Source organism: Penaeus monodon, chromosome 9 (assembly GCF_015228065.2).
Source record: "Penaeus monodon isolate SGIC_2016 chromosome 9, NSTDA_Pmon_1, whole genome shotgun sequence".
In the NCBI taxonomy this organism is placed as follows: Eukaryota; Metazoa; Arthropoda; class Malacostraca; order Decapoda; family Penaeidae; genus Penaeus; species Penaeus monodon.
In genome coordinates this window covers 38,113,590-38,125,987 of record NC_051394.1, presented here as the reverse complement: position 1 = coordinate 38,125,987, position 12,398 = coordinate 38,113,590, and the positions used below count along the sequence as shown (strand labels likewise).

Below are 12,398 nucleotides of genomic sequence, written 5' to 3'. Positions count from 1 at the left end.
ACTGGTTTTTGGCATCGTGGGATTTGGAGGCTTTTCGGTCTTATGAAATTGAAACCGATACTGCACCCCCTCTATAATTTTTTTACCTGATTTTTATCAACCTGCAAGTGTTACTAGAGTTCTTTTTACCTCAATTAAAATGACATTTGATGAAAGCGATCGTCAAATTATCGTCTTCAAATTTTTTTTTATGTATTTGTAGGCTTCGTAATGGGGTTTGCCCAGAGATTGAAACTTCTCCGACTCTTAAAAATGTAATGACAGCTAATATGTTTTCAACGTAAATCGGGGATGATTCTATTTTCTCTTTTTTTTTTAGCGGTTTTTCCCCGGGCCTGACCCCCTTTCGTGGATAATCTCGAACTTTTTTCGCGTGGATTACCATAATATACCCCGGCAGTACAGTGGAACGTGTCGGCCTCCATCCGGGGGCGGGGGATGGGCCCCCCGCCCGGGCGCAGAATTGAAATTTGTCGCCCGGGGGTTTTCCCTGCTGTGGCTGGCCCCACGGGGGGAAGGACGGGTTCAGCGGTCGCACCACTACACCCGTGAGCGAGTGGGCATTAGCGCCCACAGGCCGGGCTCCCTCATACCCGGGCGGGCTAAGCTTCGAAATTTTCGGTTTCCCTTTAACATAATACTAGTGTAATAATGATAGAAATTAGAGCCTGACATTTAAGCAAACTGAATAATGTGTGGGAATTACGGGGGGGGGTAAATGGTAATGGGTTGCCTGCGGATCGAATGATAAGCAAGGCGGAGGAGGAGGGGGTTTAAAGGGCAATTAGGGTTGCTCTGTGTGCTGAAAAAAAAACGGCCGATACAGACAAACCCTCATGGCTATAATTACTCCGTGTAAAACCCAGCGTTTTCCCAAATCAAAAAAAAAAATAAAAAGCTTCTAAAAACAGCATGGCGCTCTAAAATATCTAACCTGCCAATATAAATTTTACAAATTTCGCCGAGTCTATCCCGAAAGAAACTCGCCAGTGAGATTTGACTTTTTCCGGAAGAAGACAGTGGGTCCAACAACGTATCTTATTTGAAAAGGGGTTAAAAAAGTACGAGATTCATACGAAAGAATCGACTAAAAGAAATTTTGGCATCCTTATTTTTTTTGGGAAATACCACGCATGCAAAGGTGACACCCGTAAAAAACCCTTTGGCACGAACAAAAAGCCGCCCCGGGGCAAAGATACCTCTGACTAGTGTAAACATTTGTGTTTGTGCATTGGTGTGTATGTTGTGGTGTGTTGTGTGTTTTTGTGGTGTGGGTGTGGGGGGGGGTGTGTGTGTGTGTGTGTGTGTCAATCCAGTGAATTTTTTATTTTTATTTTATTTTTTTATTTTTTCTTTTCTTCTCGAGTATCATTTTGTTTTGCATGAATTATTTGAAACTTTTCACAATAAATGTGTTTTCGGAGATGATTCCATCAGAAAGTTTTTTAATGACCGTTGTCTTCTCATGTTGGCAGTGCTCTTCTGTTTTGCAAGTCCCAGTCCCCTTTTTTACAATGTGGGGTAAATGTGGATGACGTGATAATGATAAAAAAAAAAAAGGGAGGGGTTTGCCTGTTTATTTGCGTTTCCTTTTATGCAAACCCCCCAAAACCCTTTTGTGTGCGGGGTTTTTGGGGCTATAAAATTTATTTATATATATATATATATATTATTATATTTATATATATATATATATATATATAAAATATATATTATACATATATATTTATAAAATATAGCAAACCCCCAACACCCACCATAATAAAAACAGACAAAAGATAATAGATAATAGATTTTTTACAATATACACATACGCATATACACCCAGACCCACAACAGGCACATAAATATTTATATATATATATATTATAATATATATAATATATATATATATATATATATACAAAATTTTAATATTGATTGTAAAATATATAATATTTAACTTTTTTATTTTTTTTTAAACCACACACACGCACACATACAACACAAACCCCACACACACCCACAACACAACACAAAACACAACACAACCACCCACACACACACACACAATATAAATAATATATTAAATTTATAAAATATATATTTATATTTTAATTAAAATATTATTTTAAAATTTTTATATATTATATAAATATAATATAATATTATTTAAAAACATTAGACATTTATATATATATATTTATAATTTAATATAATAAAATTATATATAATATATTATTTATTATATATATATTTATATATTAATTTTAATATATATATAATATATTATATATTTTTAATGTCAAATAGCAATATATATTATTATATATTTTATATATATAATATAATATTTTAAAATTAATATATATATTATATATATATATTAATTTTAAGCCCACAAAAACACACAAAACAACACACACCACACACACTACAATAATATATATAATTAAATATATTATATTTTATTTATTAAAAATTTTAAAAATTTTTATACATATTTTAAAAAATTTTAAAATTTTAAGATAGATAGATGATAGATAGTAAAGTAGTAAAGGTCAACACAACACGCAAAAAACCCTACACATACACACACCCACCCACACACACCACACACCCCACACACACCCACACAACACACACCAACAATCACACACTCCACCACACATATATTAATTATAACAATATAAAAATATTAATATATATATATATATAATTAATTAAATAATATTTATGTTTTTAAATAAATTATTATTAAACTATATTAAATTGGTGTGTGGCGATATACATATTAATATATTATAAAAAATATATTATATATAAATTATATATATATTTATAATTTTTATATTTTATAATTATATTATATTATTATATATATTTAAATATACAATATATGCATTTAAATAATTTATATTTTAAATATATATAAAATTATATTTATATAAATAAAATTTTATAATTAATTATGTATAAATTACATATTTTAAAAAATTTTGTATTTTTACACATATTTAATAAAATTATATATATATAAATATATATATATATTATATTAAACACCCACACCCAACACACACCCACACACATACCCCTAACACCATACACACGTAAAAAAACCACACACAACCACACACCACCAAAACCACCCCCAACAAAACACACACCCACACCCACACCAACACACACACACACACCCAAAAAACACACCACACCCACCCACCCCCCACACCCCCCCAAACCCCCACTCCCCCCCCCCCCCACCGCACACACACACACACCCCAACACCCCAACTTAATAAAATATATATATAATATTTTTAATATATATATTATAAGATAATTATATATATATTAATATATATTATATATTATATTATATAAAATATAATATATATAATATTATATATATATATTTTAAATAATATATATATATAATGTATATAGTGTTATTGAATATAACATAAATAAAAATACTTTTTTAATTTTTAATTAATAATATAATAATATATAAAATATTATTTATATAGTATTATTGTATATGGGATAATATTATCTGAAAAAACGACACCACACACACACACACATACTTTAACACCCCCCAAAACCCCCAAAAAAACCAAACACACACCCCACACACACAAAACCCCCCACACAAATATAAAAAATTATATATTTTATATATATTAATTATATAAAATATAATTTTATTATATATCATTTTTTGTAAATATAAAAATTTTAATTATATATATATATATTTTTATAAATATATGCAATTTATACATTTATATATAATATATATATAATATATTTATATATATAATATAATATATATTTTATTATATATGCCACACCACACACACACAAACACAAACACACACCACACACAACAAAACAACCACACAACCACACACACATATTATATTATATATTAATATTTTATATTAATTTAAAATATATTATATATATAAAATATATTTTATGTGCGTGTGTGTGCGTGTTTTTTTAAATTTACACATACTAATTTATATATTATATATATATATATATATATATTTTTTTTATAATTTATAATATATATATATATATATAAATATATATATTATATTTATATATATATTTTTAATTTATATATATATAACATATACTATATTATATATTTTTTTTTTTCAGCTGGCCCCCCGGGGATCGCCTCACCCCCCGCCCTCCGGCCCGGACTCCCCCGCGAACTCTCCCATAAGGTATGTTTTTTTATGCCCAAACATAAAATTTGACTTTCCGGTCTATAATTTGACAAATTACGGGTTATGTATTTATCCCCATCACATACCCACGTCAAAAGTTGGGGAAAGGCGGATGTATATAAGCAATGGCAGAAGACGGAAGTGGGAGGGTGAAAAGTGAGAGGGGTAAACAGACGTAAAGGACAATGTTTGATGGGTGTAAGGTTTTAAAATCATAAAATTTTTGGCGACCAAAAGTGGGAAGGGGAAAACTTTTTTGCTGATTATTTAGGATTGATTTTACCATTTTTGCAAATGGGAAAATTTATGGTTTTCATTGTTTTTCTTCCTGTAACTAGTAAAAATAGAAGATCCCTTTTTTTTAAATTTGTGGGCTAGCCCATGCAAAATTTTATTTGTTTTTTAATTTTTATTTTTTCTTTAAGCATGACTTATTCCGATTTTTTTCGAAAAAAGTTAGCTTTGACGTCAGGGGAATATAGGGAAACCTAGGGGTCCTTTGCCCCCCAAAAAGTCCACTGATATGTTTAAATAAGGTATGGAGTCACAATTGTGTGTGTGTGGTGGGTGTGTTGTGTGGTGTGTGTGTGGTTGTGTGTGTGTGTGTGTGTGTGTGTGGGTTTTGTGTTGTGTGTGTGTGAAAATTACAGGGGTGTATTTTTAGTTATAACTATTTTTAATTTTTTGTGTGTTATAATTAATATTTTTATATATACTATAATAAACATATAATATATATTTTTATATTATAATATATAATTATAAAGAGAGAGGAAAAGGAGAGGAGAGGAAGAGAGGGAGGAGGAGGAGACATACACACACACAACCCCCCACCACACACACCCCCCCAAACACAACACCACACACACAAAACCACACACAACCCAACCCCAGAATTATATAAATTAGATTATAATATTATATTTATATATCTAAAAATATTTATTTATATATTATAAAAAATATTTTCTACTTATGGGCTCTTCCTGCGATGGGTCCTTTTGAACCATTTTTCCTAAATTTTTATTAACCTCTTTTTTACATGGGATGACGGGGCCCTTCCCCGTGGTAATTTTTCCATGAAAACAAGCTAAGGATCAGTTGGATGGCCCCGTTGCCTTCCCTACATGAATTTTTGCGTTACCACCCGGCTAAAGATCCCCTATCCTTTTTCTTTTGCCATAGATGGGAACCCCGACAGGATCGCGTGGCCTGGGGTCAATAGTACTAAAAAATGACCATATTCTTTGGGGCCGAGCCCCCTTTCGGGTCAATTTTTAAATCTTTCCGAGTGTGGTACACACACACACACACCCCACACACACACACACACACACACAAACCCACACATTAATAAAATATTATTTATAATTATAATTATAATAGTGGTGTGTGGTGGTGTTGGTGTGGGTGTGTGTGTGTGTTTGTGTGTGGGTGTGTGTGTGTTGTGTGGTAGTTGTGTGTGTTTGTGTGAGTGTTCTTTATTTTTTTCTTTTTTTCATTTTTTTTTCTTTTCTGTTTTTGTTTTGGAGGGGGGTAATGTCACAGGTTTTGAACCTTGGGGCGTTAGCATATAGCGACACCAACCCAAAGCATTCTATTTGCGGTAGAATGACTTTAAAAATAAAAGTATTTTAAAGGTTTATGAAAATAGATAATAGTTGTATAAAAAACGACGGTACCGATAATTATGTATACACCACATTTTTTTTTTTCTAAATAGAAACAAAAAACTACACATAAAGGGGAACCGAATTTGCTTTGCAAATTACTTAACTGAAACTTCTATTGAAAGAGCCGACCTGAAGCAATACAACGGCTCCCTAGTTTTTTTTCCCCTTCCCTTCTTAATCTATTTTATCGTTTTAATGAAATTTTTGTCTATTGAAATTTTTCTGTCGATTAACTTTCCCACTTTTGAACAGGCAATTTAAATTATGTGATTTTTAGATGTGAAATAAAATAGGTTTTTTTCGTTTTTTTGCCCTCAAATTCCCCCCCCTTTGGGTAATTCCTTCCCCCCAATACGCAGGCCTCTAAGAAAACATCTCAAGCACACACACACGCACACACACACACACACCAAAACCCACACACACCACAACACACACAACACACAAAACACACACACACCCCACACACACCACACAAAATTAATGTAGGAGCCCGGGGATAGGCCTATAAGGCACGGGTAGGCGACAACCAAAATGTTTTTACTCCCATTGAAAGTAATAAGGGGGGGGACACTGCTTTCGTTGGAACACAAGTACGTACTTTCATGAGCAAAAACCCGGGAGTAGGAAAGGGGAAAAAGCAACCGACATTGGATGTTTTATGCGCAGGAAAGATGAATGATAAAAACAAAGGGCTTCGTACGTGCATACATATTTTTGGGGTCGTGGTTAAATTCAGTCACAATATATAAGATTATATGTTATTTTGCATATAACAAAAGATATTGCATAAAAAAGCAGCTTTAAAATTATTAGTTTAAATTGGGTTAATAAAAAATATAATATATATAATTATATATTATTAGATTATTTAATATTAATAATATATATAAAGATAGATAGATAGATAGATGATAGATAGATAGATAGATGATAGATGATAAAAAACAAAAAGATAATAGATAGATATAGATATAAATATACATATAACTATTTTACTGCCGCGATGGTTGGGTGGGCATGGACCGAGTTCAATTTTCCCCGCGGCGGTCGTAAAAAAAAGCCTGCGCTCCGTCGCTTGAGCCCCTTCACGGTGAGAAAGCATATCGCCCGAGAACTCAAACGCAGGTGTGTGGGGTCGCCCCCGTGGCATAGTGTTAACCCGAACCCCGGTTATTTGGAAGGGCATCCAAAAAGGCAAGGGTGGCACGCCAAAAATTTCCTCTCAAAAAGATAAATGAAGAGGCCGATTTCCCGAAGTGAATAAAAGGGTGTTGAAAAAAAAATACAATTATATCTTTTTAACCACAGATTTTTTAAACATCCCCCTGGAAATTTTTTTGTGCCCATGTAATTTCGACAAAAAGGGCAAGAATATGGGGTAACCCTTAAACAAAATTTTAAAAACAATTTTAAAAAAAAAACTTTGGGCACAAGCATCCCCTTGTATTTTTTCAGATCTGTGTAAAATAAAAAATAATATTCATTTTTGTGAAAATGGCTTTGACAAAACGATAGTGTTATAACACCTTGTTGAGTTCACTTATATGGGATTTATTCATGTAGTTTTATCGTATTAAGTTGGTAGCTAAAGAGTTTTTTACCTATCATTTTCCTTTAAACAATTGAAAAATAATACTAAAGTAAAGTAATCAAAAAAACAAGGTAAGATTTTAAGAGCATTTTTTTGAATATTTTTCTCTTACTTTCAATGTTGTATAGTCCCCATTTATCTAATGTCCTATGTAACATTACTTACAGTTTTTGTTTTGCAGTGGAGCCGGTATGGTGCTATATAGGTGGGTCGTGACTTTAAAACAAAAAATATGACAACTATTGCCGATTTTTAGTCCCCCTCCTTTCTTTCCCATTTCGATGAAAAGATCCCTTTCAGATGCCTCGTAATCTTTTGTGCTTCTGTTTCCCTTTTTTGCATGGGGATTTTTTTAGATATTAAAATGCATCTTTTAGGAAAAAAGATCACCTGCATCTCTTCCCCTAGATGCCCTTTTAACCATCGACCATTTCCCGGGGTTCCTCTTTTAAATTTTCTTCATATTGGAATCACTCCCAACTGTGCGTCATCTCATTTTCAAACATAATTTGTTGTGATTCAGTAAATTTTGTGCGTGTTAATATATAAAATTTTTATTAAAATATAAATATAATAATATATATATATATTATATATATATATATATATATATATTATACATATTTATGTACGAAGGCCACCCTCAGTTTTTTGTCGACTATTGTTATGTGTAACACCACACCACACTATATAATATATTATATTTATATATATATTATAATATTAATATATATATATAATATATAATAAAATATATATATATTATATAACAAATGCTACCGCCAATATAATATATATATATATATTAATATATATATATTAATATATATATATTATATATATATATATATATAATATATTATATTATATATATATATAATATTATATTATATTTTAAAAGAAATATATATTATTTTAATTAATATAAATAAAATATAAAAAATATTATATATATATATAATATATATATAAATATATATAATAATATATATCAAAGTATACACACACACACAATTATAATATAATATATTTATATAAATATAAATTTTATATTAAAATTTTATATATAATGTGTTGTGTGGTTGTGGTTGTGTGGTGTGTGTGGGTTGTGGGTGTGGTGTGCTTTTTGGTGGATGTGTTTTTTATTTTTTACTTGTATATATTTCCCTTTAAAATAAAATTTTAAAATATATATAAAAAATATATTATATATATATATATATATATAATTATTATTATAATAGAAACTACAATACAATACAATTTTACATATCTAATTATATAAAAATATACATATCTTATTAAAATATATAATTTATATATTTAAATATATATATATTTAAAATTTTATTAAATAATATAAAATTATATATTATTATGTTTTTGTGTGTGTGTGTGTGGTGTGGTGGGTGTGGTGTGGTTGGGTTTTTATCACACACACACACACATTTTTTTTAAAATTTAAATGTGTGTGGTGTGTGTGTGGTGTATTTTCATATAAAGTTTGTTCATGTTGTGTGTTTTTGTGTGTGTGTTGTGTGTGTGTTTGTGGTGTGTGTGTGTGGGTGTGTCTGTGTGTGTTGTGGTGTGTGGTGTTGGTGTTTTGGGGTGTGCATTATTTTGTATACATGTATATATATTTTATGGTATTATATGTATATATGTAATTTTGAATTATATATATATATATATATAATATATATATATATTTTTAAAATTTTATATATATTATATATATATAATATATATATTTCATATTTAAATCTAAATATATCTTAAAAAATATTATTATTTATATAATACATATTAATTATTTATAATTAATTATTTTATATATTATATTTTTTTTAATTTTATTTATTTTTTATAATTATATATAAACCCGTTGGTTTTTGGTGGGGTGTGTTGTACGTACGTATAATAACACATTAGAATTTTTTTGGGATAAAACATCTTCCCTTTTGCAATGTAAACATTAAGATGTGATCATTAGCACTCGAATGCTATGAACCTTTTTTTTTTCAACAAACAAGTTTCACTGAGTCCGTAATTAATTTTTTTTCGTTGAAAAAGGGAAACGCAGGTGAGGACTGGCACTGCTGGAAAAAGAATGCAGCAGAGAACATGAGAGAAGTTTTTGGGGATCCGGCACCCACTTTTGGGAAAAGGTGGGAAAAAGGTGATGCTTTTTTAAGAAAAACTTAAAAAGCGATTTCACTGGGTAAATTCCCGTCGCTATCGATTTGTTTTTCTTTTCTTTTTTTTGTGTGACCCACTTTCTTGCTATGTATTACTTTTACGACCTTGTCAGCATTGTTTACAATGAAAAAGTTTTACCTTTGCATACATCTTTTGATTACAAATATTCATATTATATCATTTCACATATATCACCATTGACTACATCACAGCCCCTTCTTAGAAGAACCTGGGTCTATTTCTGGATAAAGAAGGATGGTATAGCATCCCACTAGGCTAATGAGACAACGAAGCAAGTCGCAGTTTTGTTTTCTCGTTCCCCCCCCGGGCCTCCGTATGGAGAAGTACCCCGTGTCAAACTGCGTGGTCTACAAAGCAGGGTCGTCTGCTTGGAATGGCCTCTTGGCGCACGTCCTCGGCAGGAATGACTTGGTTAAAACTGGTGAAGTGTACAAGTACGTAAAAGAAGGAAACTTCCGATTATATATTTTTTTTCCGATTCAAAACATAAAAGGTAAAAAAAAATAAAAAAATCCCGCTTTTAGGGTGGTGATATCCTGAGGCCTTCCAAGTGAGCCCCCAGAAGGTGGTGCCTCTCCCGAACCTGGTTCGTGGGGCGGGGAGCCCCGCCGCTCCCCGTCTGCCTACCGCGACCGCATCCCCCGATATCTCTCATCCGTCGTGGCAGGCGCACCACTTCGCGCCGCTCATTTTGCAACACACGAGGGGCATTGCGTGAGTCATCACTTTGCCAACCAACACACACTCTAAAAGGATTTTTCTTATTTAAAACAAAACATTGCATAACAAAATTAAAAATGCTTACTATGTAAAGCATTGGCTCTTAAAAAGTCATCATTCTCTTCTCTGCCACCACCCTCCTTCGCCCTCAATTCAGTCTTCCTCAGGTACTCCGAAGACATGTTCTTCCCGAACGGATCGGTCCGCACCATGCCGACCTTCCTGGAGTTCGCCCGCTATGTGGCTGACAGCCCGTCCTTGTCCCTCGATCCGCACTGGAAACCCGTGTCCCTGCAGTGCGGCCTCTGCTTCGTCAACTACACCGTCGTGGTGCACATGGAGTCATTTCTCACCGACATCCGGTATATCCTCAGGTAAGTATATATATATATATATATATTTAATATAATAATATATATATATATATATTAAAAAAATTTTTATATTATTGTGTTTGTGGTTGTTGGTGTGTGGTGGGGGGTGGGTTTTAAAAAAGAAAGGATTATGAAAATAAAAATAACATTATAACGTAAAAGACACTATATCTAACTATACCACTACTACTACTTTTCTTTTACATATCTACTACTACTACACTACTACTACTACTACTACTATACTACTATACTAACTACTACTACCACTACCCCACCACAAAAAATAATGAATGAAATTAGGCATATAAATGAACGTAATTAAATTTCACACTTTTTTTTTTGTTAAAAAATGTTTTTTTTTATTTTAATCGTGACAATAGTCGCGTAAAAAACCATTTTCCCGGGTACCATCGTTCCCCAAAGTTTAATAATTTTTTTTTTTTTTAATTATTTTTTTAAAAAACCCCCTACTGTGTTATTGTTATCTTCATTTTGTCCTGGGCCCATTCATCCCCGCTCTCACCGCAGAGAAAGTGGCATGGAGCGTGACGTGGACGCGAGCCTGCTGGTGGTGAATGCGCACAAAGGGAAGGGCAAGACAGAGGACCTCCTGATCTCCAACTACTCCACTCTTCCACCTGAAACCCCAAGGAAATCCTTTGTTCTACTCCCCCCAAACTTCAGGTTTTTCGGTTACGACCGAGGGGTTTTTGGAAGGAAAATCCAGGGAGGAAAGATGTCTTAGACAGTCTGATGAGCGTCCTTTGAGTTAATCTCTTCCGGAAATTAAATTTCCTTGTGTATCGCGCGGCATCTGCGAAGGTGCGATATATATACATACACGTTGTAATGTATGGCCCAGATATATTTTTTACATTAATTATTTTTTATACCTGTAAACTTTGAACGTTAATAAATAGGTACATTCTCATAAGTTTGCATGAATATACCGAATGTTATGATTAAAGATAAATACACATGGACCCACCTATCTGCCGTGCCCTCTTGCTGAAGACAAGATCATGTACTCTGATAACGTGCATAAACATTTGTTGATATCTGACCTTTTACCACTGACGCATACCTTTATAGCTGTACAAATTTTTATTTTCTCAAAAAAATAATTTCCCTATGGAAATCATAAATGAAGATGGATTCCAATGCTCCCCTTATACCCATTCATTTCTTACCTGACCTAAAACATGTATGATTAATTCTTCTCCATTCATTCAATGAATTGTGCTCATATCGACTCTCAGGACCCCTGGATCGGGTTTATTCCCCAAAAAGGAACAAAGCAAATTTCCCATTATTTTATACTACTACTATACTACTACTACTCCACCAACTATACATAATACTCAAATATTTTTTATCTCCCCACCACCACTTCTACTACTACTTCTTCTGCTGCTCTTACTACTACTACCACTACTACTACTCCTACCACCACCACCACCTCTACCAATACTACGACTACCACCACCACCACTACTGCAACAACAAAAGTAACAATAATCTACTACTAAAAGGACTAAAACTATACTAAAACCACTAAAACCCACCAAAAACCCAAATACTTTCT

General features: G+C 32.0%; 1 pseudogene; it reads left to right on the top strand.

The window, feature by feature from the left end:
- LOC119577151 overlaps positions 1 to 11,747 on the top strand; it is a 33,381-nt pseudogene extending 21,634 nt beyond the window's left edge.
- Positions 11,748 to 12,398: the final 651 nt, after the last annotated feature.